Below are 10955 nucleotides of genomic sequence, written 5' to 3'. Positions count from 1 at the left end.
TACAGTACTCATCAACTCAACACACCATTCCTTATATACAGGTCTACGAATGGTGAAAAGACGTTCCCAATCTGTAAAAGAAGAACTGCCATACCTTTGAACTAAAAGCTGTCTAACACGGTCAGCTAGATGGACCGTTTCCAAAGGGGCCCAATCAATTACCCTTGGCACCTCTACATTTTTTGTTACCAATTTGAATTTGTTCCTTTGATATGTCTCGTAATCTCTCCATCTTCTATCAAATCTCAGATTAGGATGTAGAGTGTGCTCAGGAATCGTTGGGAATTCTACTGGCGGCCTCATTGGGAATACTATGAATTCATCAACAAAATGTACTGGATCATAATAAGGTATGTGCTGATCAGGCTGTTGTTGTTCCTGTTGTGGTTCTTGTTCGTGTTGCATTTCTGGTTCTGGTTCTGTTGCTGGTGCTGGTCGTCTAGATGATGATGCTCCTGAACCTCCAGTATCGGCTCTCTGAAAAACACATTAAACACAAAAATTGTGCATCCAAATATGCATTAGTGTTAGCAAAATAACAACTTAAAACAATCACTATAACATGTTAAATCAAAATTAAACTTATACACATTTTCACAATTTTTCACAATTCTACACTTTTCAAATAAGCACATATGAAAATGTATACAAAATTCATAAGCATTTAACTCAAATAACATGTCAAAATATTCATTATTAATAATTAAACAAGTCTCAAATGGCAAATATATCACATTAATCAAGTTCATGAATTTTGGACTTAAAAAGTCCACTTTAATCTCCAAAAATCATGTTTAGGATCATTGTTTGGATCATTTAACTATCTAAACATGTTACACTACTCAATTTAGCAATAATTCATGACAAAAATCGGCCATAACCTGTTTATATCAAAAAGCCCCAAATTGCTCAAGAACACAAACCCTAGATTTCTAAAAATTTTGAAGTTTTTGGCTTCAAATCATGTTAAATAGCATCAATCTAGGTTATACATGCATAAAATACTAACAATTTAACACTAATTACACTAGAAATTAACAAAATTGCATTAGGAAAAAAAATTGGTAATTATCACAAAAACTAGGAATTTATAGAGTTTAGGAGTGTAATTTTTACCAATTTGCTGAAGAATGAGAATCTAGGCATGATTAGAGCAAGAAAAATGACGAATTACGGTGAATTTTGGTGAAATTTGGTGAATATTTGGGAGTATTTTCGGGTATGTGTGTGTGTTGTGGTGTAGAAGCAGACTCTCTGCTGTATTTGTTCCTGACCAGCATTTGGTCCTCATGCGATCGCATGGGTTCCAAGTGCAAACCCCATGCGATCGCATGGGGTGCCGGCTACAGTGTTTTCAGCCTTTTTTTTTTTTTTTTTTTTTTTTTTTGTAAAACCTTATGCTTTATAAAACTTATAATTAATTAAATTTTAAAAATTTTGTTTTCCTTTAGGAGCGAGGGCGTTTCGGATCGTTGTCCTAGTCTGTCCCTCGACAAAATTTTAAAATTTGTCAAATCAAAGCGCTGTTTTTAAAAGTAAAGATTTTTGGGTTTTTTTAATGTTTTTGGCATACTTTAATTCAATAAGATTAAAAATAATGATAATAAAAGTTCTCGTCCCTCCCTCGGGTAAAGCAATTTCGGTTTAAAGACCTAGTCTTCAACTTACGACGAATTTTAAAAATCATATTTTTAACTTAATGAGATAAAGTAAATTTTTGTTTTTAAATTCACACAACTTAAATATAAAATTCAAAATTAATATTAAAAATTCACACCAAACTTAAAATTTGAAATGCATAAAATTAAAAATTCATATTTTAAAAATTAAAAATTCACACCAAACTTAATTTAAAAATTCAAATATTTATAATTTTAAAAATATTGTTTTTACAAAGTTACAATATTAATTTAAGATTTAAATATTAATTTTAAAAACATGGTAAAAATAAAATTAAAAATCTTTTTGGCTTTTTATCCCACTTTAATCAATCAAATATTATCAAAAATATGCGCCCCTCTTTTCGGTAAAGTAATTTCGGTTCCAAGACCTAATTTAACTCATGACGAATTTTTGAAATATTTTGGGTTGATTGATTAAAGATATTTATACCTTAAGAATAAAAGTTAAATTTCGCAGTGATGTAATAAATTTTTGAATGATATCAATAATTTCGGTCGCCAAACCTAATTTTATTCAATACCAATTTGATACTTTTTAGCGAACAAATTAGCGTTTATTATCAAAAGGTTAAAAATAAAAATAAAAATAAAAACTGTACAGACATACCTGTGAAATAGATTTCTTAGTTATATGATCTATCCCATTCATAAGATAGTCGGTTTAATTGATTTTCCATGGCTACATAGGCGTAACCTCGAGCATTCAGTGTCTTTTCTTCTAAACATATGAACGGTCCGTCTCTGCATAAAGTAACAAATTCGGTATTTGAATAGGTTTGATTATTTGAACATTTACCTCCATGTGACCATTTTCCGCATTTGTGACATCTTTCTAGGTGTCGTGCTCTTCTTTTCGCTGCGGATTTTGATTTTCCTTTACCAAATTGTAACTTATTATCTTCGCATCTGGATTCTTTTCTAACTCCGTCCATTCTTTCTCTGATTACTGATACTAATTCACTCGGGAGTATGTCATTATTACGTTTAGTGATCAAAGCGTGTAGCATTAGACCATGGTTTAGTTCACAGGCAGTCTTCATTTTGTAAAAACCTAAAAAAAATAAAAATTCAGAATGGGGGAAGAAGACTAGTTCTTTAGGGTCTGCTAGGGAAAGACCATTCGGGTTCCATTTTCGAGAACTACACGAAAACAGACAATCTAACTCTAACAGAAATACATATTATCCTTTAAAGACTTGATTCTCCCCACACTTAGTTAGCTGTGGTGTCGAAATTGTGATTAACTTCGTTGTCGACTTCCATCGGACCATGTATGTAATGTTTAACTCTGTGACCATTAACTTTAAATTCAATCCCATTTGAATTTATTAATTCTATCGTTCCGTATGGGAAAACTCTTTTGACTATGAATGGTCCAGACCATCTTGATTTCAATTTTCCAGAAAATAGCTTGAATCGTGAATTGAAAAGAAAAACTCTGTCTCCTTCTTTAAATTCTTTTGAACTTCTGATTCTTTTATCATGCCATTTCTTCGTTCTTTCTTTATAGATTAACGAATTTTCTTATGCTTCATGTCTTAATTCTTCTAATTCATTTAGTTGACTTAATCGTAGACGTCCGGCTTCATGTAAATCAAGATTACAGGTTTTCAAAGCCCAAAATGCTTTGTGTTCAATTTCTACTGGAAGATGACATGCTTTTCCATAAACAAGTCTAAAAGGTGTGGTTCCAATTGGAGTTTTGTAGGCTGTTCTAAAAGCCCAGAGTGCATCCTCCAATTTAATGGACCATTCCTTCGGATTTGATCCTACGGTTTTCTCTAGAATACGTTTTAAAGCTCGGTTGGTATTTTCAACTTGTCCACTTGTTTGTGGATGATATGCGGTGGAGATTTTATGAGTTACTCCATATCTTTTAAGAACTTTCTCAAGTTGATTATTACAGAAATGAGTACCCCGATCACTTATTAAAGCTTTCGGTGTTCCAAACCTTGCAAAAAGACGTTTTAAAAAGTTGACTACGACTCGTGCATCGTTAGTTGGGAGAGCTTGTGCTTCCGCCCATTTAGATACATAATCAATGGCTACGAGTATATATAGATTATTATGAGATTTTGGAAATGGACCCATAAAGTCAATACCCCAAATGTCAAATACTTCACATACTTGGATGACATTTTGTGGCATTTCATCACGTTGACTTATTTTTTCGGCCCTTTGACACGCATCACAGGATTTGCAAAGAAGGTGTGCGTCTTTGTAAATTGTAGGCCAATAGAATCCAGCTTCATAAACTTTTCTTGCTGTTAGTTGAGGCCCATAATGCCCTCCTGTTGGTCCTGTGTGACAATGGTTTAAAATTTTACTAGCTTCATCTCCAAATACACATCGGCGTATTAATCCATCGGGACAACTTTTAAACAAATGTGGATCTTCCCAGAAATAGTGTTTTATATCACTGAAGAATTTCTTGTATGGCCGATTCATTTGGTATGATAATCCTTTTTCAAGGAATCCACAAACTAAGTAGTTTGCATAGTCTGCAAACCATGGGATTTCTTTATAATCTATCTTCAATAGATATTCATCAGGAAAGTTGTCTTGTATGGCCGATTCATTTAGAACTTCTAATTCGGGATTTTCAAGACGAGAAAGATGATCAGCGGCGAGATTTTCTGCTCCTCTTTTATCTCGGATTTCAATATCAAACTCTTGTAAGAGTAAGCTCCAACGGATTAATCTTGGTTTAGCATCTTGTTTTGAAAATAAGTATCTAAGAGCAGAATGGTCGGTATAGACCACCGTTTTTGCTAGAACGAGATATGATCGAAATTTGTCAAATGCAAAGACAATAGCAAGGAGTTCTTTTTCAGTAGTTGTATAGTTCGTTTGTGCTCCTTGTAATGTCTTACTAGCATAATATATAGGTTGAAATCGTTTTTCAATCCTTTGTCCTAAAACGGCTCCCATTGCAAAATCACTTGCATCGCACATTAGTTCAAATGGTAGATTCCAATTTGGTGTTATCATGATCGGCGCATTAGTGAGTTTCTCTTTAAGAATATTAAAAGATTTGATACACTCATCTGAAAAGATGAATGGCGCATCCTTTTCTAGGAGTTTATTCATAGGAGTGGCAATTTTAGAAAAATCTTTTATGAAACGTCGGTAAAAACCGGCATGCCCTAGAAAACTCCTAACTCCTCTAACATTGGTGGGATGTGGAAGTTTAGCAATTACATCTACTTTAGCTCTATCCACTTCAATTCCTTCTTTTGAAATTTTATGTCCAAGAACGATGCCTTCTTTAACCATGAAATGGCATTTCTCCCAATTAAGTACTAGATTTGATTGTTCGCATCTAATTAGCATTCGTTCCAGATTAACTAGACATGATTTAAATGTATCACCGAGGACTGAAAAGTCATCCATGAATACTTCCATGCATTCTTCTATCATGTCGTGAAAAATCGCCATCATACACCTTTGAAAGGTTGCAGGGGCGTTACAAAGTCCAAATGGCATGCGTTTGTAAGCAAAAGTATCATAAGGGCACGTGAATGTGGTTTTCTCTTGGTCTTCGGGTGCTATTGGAATTTGAAAATATCCGGAAAATCCATCTAGAAAACAATAGTAACTATTTCCGGCTAATCTTTCCAACATTTGATCTATGAAAGGTAAGGGAAAGTGATCTTTTCTGGTGGCGTCATTTAATTTTCTATAATCAATACACACACGCCATCCTGTTACAGTCCTAGTAGGAATAAGCTCATTTTTTTCATTTGTAATGACAGTCATGCCACCCTTCTTAGGCACACATTGAACTGGGCTTACCCATGGACTATCAGAGATTGGATAAATTAAACCTGCATCTAGCAGTTTAATAATCTCTTTCTTAACTACATCTTGCATATTAGGATTTAGTCTTCGTTGGCGTTGCACATACGTTTTATGACCTTCTTCCATAAGGATTTTATGTGTGCAATACGAAGGACTTATTCCTTTAATATCATGAATCTTCCATGCAATGGCTGGTTTATGAGCTTTTAACACAGAAATGAGTTGTGATTTCTCATTTTCAGTAAGAGAAGACGATATTATTACAGGTAATTCAGATTCACCATGTAAATAAGCATATTCCAAATGGTTTGGAAGTGGCTTTAACTCTAATTTCGGAGGTTCTTCTATCGATGATTTATATCGATATCTGTCTTCTTCTTTTAGCATTTGAATTTCTTCTGTTGTTGGTTCATATCCATTAGCTATAAGTGTAGCTAACATTTCAGCTTCATCAATTGGTTCATTACCTTCTCCTAAAGAACATTCTCCTGTTCCTTGTAATTCTGGAAATTCTTTTAATAATTCTGCATGTGCATCTATAGTTTGAATATAATAACATGTATCATCTGCAGATTGTGGTTGTTGCATTGCTCTATCAACTGAAAAGGTAACACTCTCATCCTCTATACTTAGGGTCAGTTTCTTACCGAACACGTCTATCATTGCTTTAGCCGTGTTTAAGAATGGTCTTCCTAATATGAGAGGAACTTGAGAATCTTCTTCCTTGTCCAGAACAACAAAATCTACTGGAAATACTAAAGTACCAACTTTAAATAGCATGTTCTCCATTATCCCTCTAGGATATTTTATTGATCTATCGGCTAGTTGTATGCTTATTCTTGTTGGTTTCAATTCTCCAAGGTCTAGTTTAGCGTATAGTGAATACGGCATTAGATTTATACTAGCACCTAAGTCTGCCAATGCTTCTATTGAACTAAGACTACCCAGAAAACATGGAATTGTGAAACTTCCTGGATCAGATAGTTTTTCTGGTATCTTATTCAACAGCACTGCTGAACAATTAGCATTCATGCTAACAGCCGAGAGTTCTTCCATTTTCTTTCTATTTGAGATTAGATCTTTCAAGAATTTAGCATATCTAGGCATTCCTGAAATCACATCAATGAAAGGAAGATTTACATTTATCTGTTTAAACATATCCAAGAATTTGGATTGCTCGGCTTCAAGTTTCTCTTTCTTCATTTTACTCGGGTAAGGAAGTGGTGGTTGGTATGGTTTAACATAAGGTTTAGCCTTAGCTGTGTTATCTTCATTAATCTTTTCAACTACCGGTTCTTTTTCCTTATCTTGATCAGGTTGTGGTTCTTGTGGAGTAGGAATGGTTTCATCAGAAGTTACAGGTATTTCAGGTGGTTTAAGTGTTGTACCACTTCTTGTGGTAATAGCTTTAGCTGTTTCATTTCGGGGGTTAGCATTTGTATCACTAGGTAGACTTCCCGGTTTTCTTTCACCTATTAACCTTGCTAGGTTACTTACTTCTTGTTCCAGATTTTGAATAGAAGCTTGTTGATTTCTAAATGCTTGAGCATTTTGTTCATTGGTTTGTTTCTGAGATGTGAAAAACTGCGTTTGAGTTTCAACTAGCTTCGTCATCATATCTTCTAAATTCGGCTTTTTATCATCGGTTTGTTGTGGTGGTTTGTTTTGAAAATTTGGTCTTTGCTGGTTGTAAGTATTATTGGATACTTGTTGATTGCTAGGACCTTGTTGGTTGTTGTATGGAATATTTCGGTTATAATTCTGGTTTTGATTGTAAATCGGTCTTGGCGGTTGATAATTATTCTGATAATTATTTCCAGGCCTTTGGTTTATGTATGAAATATTTTCTCTTTGTTCCATTGTTAATTCAATACTGAGACAATCTTTTGTCAAATGTGGTCCTCCACACTGCTCACAACTAATTCGTATTGAGTGAATATCTTTAGTCATCTTTTTCATTCGTCTCTCCACAGCATCTATCTTTGTGGAAATGGAATCTAAGTCATGGCTAGAATCGGCTCTAGCTGCTTTAGATGATCTAATGATATCTTTTTCTTGGTGCCACTCATGTGAGTGGGAAGCAGTGTTATCAATAATTTTGTAAGCATCAGTTTCGGTTTTCTTCATAATAGAACCACCAGCTGCTATATCTATGTCTTTCCTTGTAGTGATGTCGCATCCTTGGTAGAATATTTGTACTATTTGACAGGTGTCTAAACCATGTTGCGGACATCCTCTTAACAACTTTCCATATCTTGTCCATGCCTCATATAGAGTTTCATTTTGTTTCTGTGTGAACGTAACAATTTCTGCTTGAAGTCTTACGGCTTTAGATGCAGGAAAGAATTGTTTAAGAAATTTGTCAACTAAAACATCCCATGTATCAATCGCCCCTTCAGGTAACGATTCCAACCAATCTTTGGCTTCTCCCTTTAAAGTCCAGGGAAATAACATGAGATATATCTGTTCATCCTCTACTTCTCGTATTTTAAATAGTGTGCAGATCCTATTAAAGGTACGTAGATGTTCATTTGGATCTTCCTTCGGCGCACCACTAAATTGGCATTGATTAGTCACCATATGTAGAATTTGTCCTTTGATTTCATAATCTGGCGCATTAATGTCTGGATGAGTAATTGCGTGACCTTGGCCAGTGCGTTTAGCTCTCATTCGGTCTTCCATACTTAAAGGTTCCAGATTCTCCATAATTGAATTTGTTGAATCGGTATCACTAGACGATTCTGATTTAATGGTTCGTTCCTCAACAATCTCTGTTTGAATGATTGGTGGTTCCGGAGGAAAGTTTAATGGTTCAGGATCTATGAACCGTTCCTGAATATTCTCCGGATTCTCAATTGTGAGGTTGGGTTCAAAAAATGGATTATCGGAAATTTGAACTGAAGTACTTGGTTGACTGGATGACGATTCTAAAGAAAAATCAACGGCGGTTATATTTGCTAAATGTCTTGATCTAGTTACAGGTGGTGAACGTACAAAAGGTGGTGAACGTCTTGCTCGGTGCATTCACTGAATATCCTATTAGTTTTAAAAAGAAAAGAAAAATTATAATAAGTTATCCAATTAATAGACTTTTCTGATTTTGCCCACGTTTCGAATAGCCAAAAGATGCAGCAGAGGGGCAGGATTCGTTTGGTCTCAATATAATTGAGGACTGTTTGGCTCCAATAACCCGGTCCACGTACAAATCCAACTATTACTACGAACCAGAAAATTTTGATGTCTATTAATTTAACCACTTAAAATAAATTTTCGTAATTTTAAGAAATTTAGATAAGAAGTAGAATAAAAATCTATGTCCTAAAAACTAGAATAGCGAGAAATAAGAGAGAAAAAGAGTTCGTCGAAAAAGGTCGAAAAAGAAAAATGGTTGAAAAATAAAAGGTGGCGGAAAAATAAAAGAAACTTATAAAAACTTAAAAATACTTGACTAACCTAACCTTATTACTACAACTAACTTAAAATTATAATCGCAAATTGAAATTACTAATTGGAATGATAATTGATACATAGTAAAAGGTCTAAAAATATTAAAGCTTACAGGAAAAACTAAATCCCAAATGGAAATAACTTAAAAAAAAACTAAAACTTAAAAAGGCGTCGCAAAATTCTAAAGCACCTAAATCTTAGTCTAAAGAAAAAGCACTTAAGGAATTCTACGGCAAAAACTAAAAATCTAGGAGTAAAAATGACTATAGCAAAAACTAAGTTTAAAATTAAATATGAGCTAAAAATACAAATATTACGCTAAAAGAGTACAAAATATAAAAATATACTAAAAATTGTAAAAAGTATAAAAATATTATTTTTATATTATTTATTTTATTAAAATATTAATTTTAAAATTTAATTAAACTAAATAAACTAAATATATAAATTAAATAATAAAACTAAACTTAATTAATATTAAATATAAAACTAAATAGGGTTTTATAATAATAATAATAAATAATACCCGTAATTAATGCTGAATCAGGGCTACAGTTGGCTTGTCAGCAGGGCTCATGCGATCGCATGAGTCCTCAGTTTCCTAGCCATGTGATCGCATGGGCTAGGGTTTCGGGCCAAAAGCTGGGCTGCTACAGTGTTCGGGCCGAATTTAATTTTTTTTTTTTTTTTCTGTTTTCTGTTTTTTCTATAAATAAAAGATATTTAATAAAACTTATATTTTTATAAATTAAAATAAAAATAAAGAAACTTATAAAACTTAAATATTTAACAAAATCTTAAAAAAATACTTATATTTTTGTTTTTCTTTTTATATTTTTGAATAATTAAAACGTATTTTTACAAAAACGAATTTTTAATAGAAGTAAGCTAAAAAAATTTTTTTTTTTATTAGCGTTGCGCTTCCGGCGTTTAAGATAAGTCCCCGGCAGCGGCGCCAAAAATACTTGATGTTCTGCGAGGTGTATACGAAATAGCTTATATTTTACTAGGAAAAACTATTAAATACGATACAATTTTACACAAGATATTTATTTATTTATAGAATGGATATACTTAAACCTTGCTACAACACTTATAGGCAGTGTACCTAATCGTACAGTAGTGTAGTTTTTAGTAAGTCTGGTTCGTTCTACAGGGAAATCTTTAAACAAAGCTCAACGCTATATTAGTTTACTTTTATAAAAATACAAACATATATATAAGTAATATTATTATTATAAAGGGGGGTTTTTTTACCGTTTAATGACCGGTTTGTCGATTTTAAAACTTTAGTCGCAGTTAAAACCTAATGTAAAATATAAAATAAATACAAGACTTAAATTAAAGCATAAAGTAAATAACGATAATGAAATTGCGAATAATAAAAGTGCGATAAAATAAACTTGCGATAATTAAAAAGTACGATAATTAAAAGTGCGATTAAATAACAATAAATAAAAGTGCGATAATTAGAAGTGCAATTAAATATAAAATAAAGGAAATTAAATATGAAATAAAAGAATTATGCTTATTTAAACTTCCGTAATCATGATGTTTGACGTGTTGATTTTAGTTTTATGCCCATGGGTTAATTGTCCTTTGTCCTGGATTATTTAATATGTCCGTCTGGTTTTTGTCCATAACAGTCCATCAGTCATAAATATAAAGTGCGAGTGTCCTCATCAAATTATTCTTATACCCGAAGTTAAATATTCCAACTAATTGGGGATTCGAATTGTAACAAGGTTTTAATACTTTGTTTAATGAATACACCAGGTTATCGACTGCGTGTAAACCAAGGTTTTACTACTTTGTTAACAATTACACCAATTACCCTTGAATGTAATTTCACCCCTGTTTTAATTATTCTAGTGGCTATTAATCCATTCCCGTGTCCGGTTAAATGAACGATTATTCGTACATATAAATGTCCCGCCCATCGTGTCCGATTGAGTGTATATGGTAATTTATAGGGACGCCCAATTGTAAATCTTTATATTAACATTAACAAACTTTCATTTAGTT

This window comes from Rutidosis leptorrhynchoides, chromosome 2, assembly GCF_046630445.1.
Source record: "Rutidosis leptorrhynchoides isolate AG116_Rl617_1_P2 chromosome 2, CSIRO_AGI_Rlap_v1, whole genome shotgun sequence".
Taxonomy (NCBI): Eukaryota; Viridiplantae; Streptophyta; class Magnoliopsida; order Asterales; family Asteraceae; genus Rutidosis; species Rutidosis leptorrhynchoides.
The sequence above is the reverse complement of the archived record's forward strand: the minus strand, read 5'-3'. Positions refer to the sequence as shown.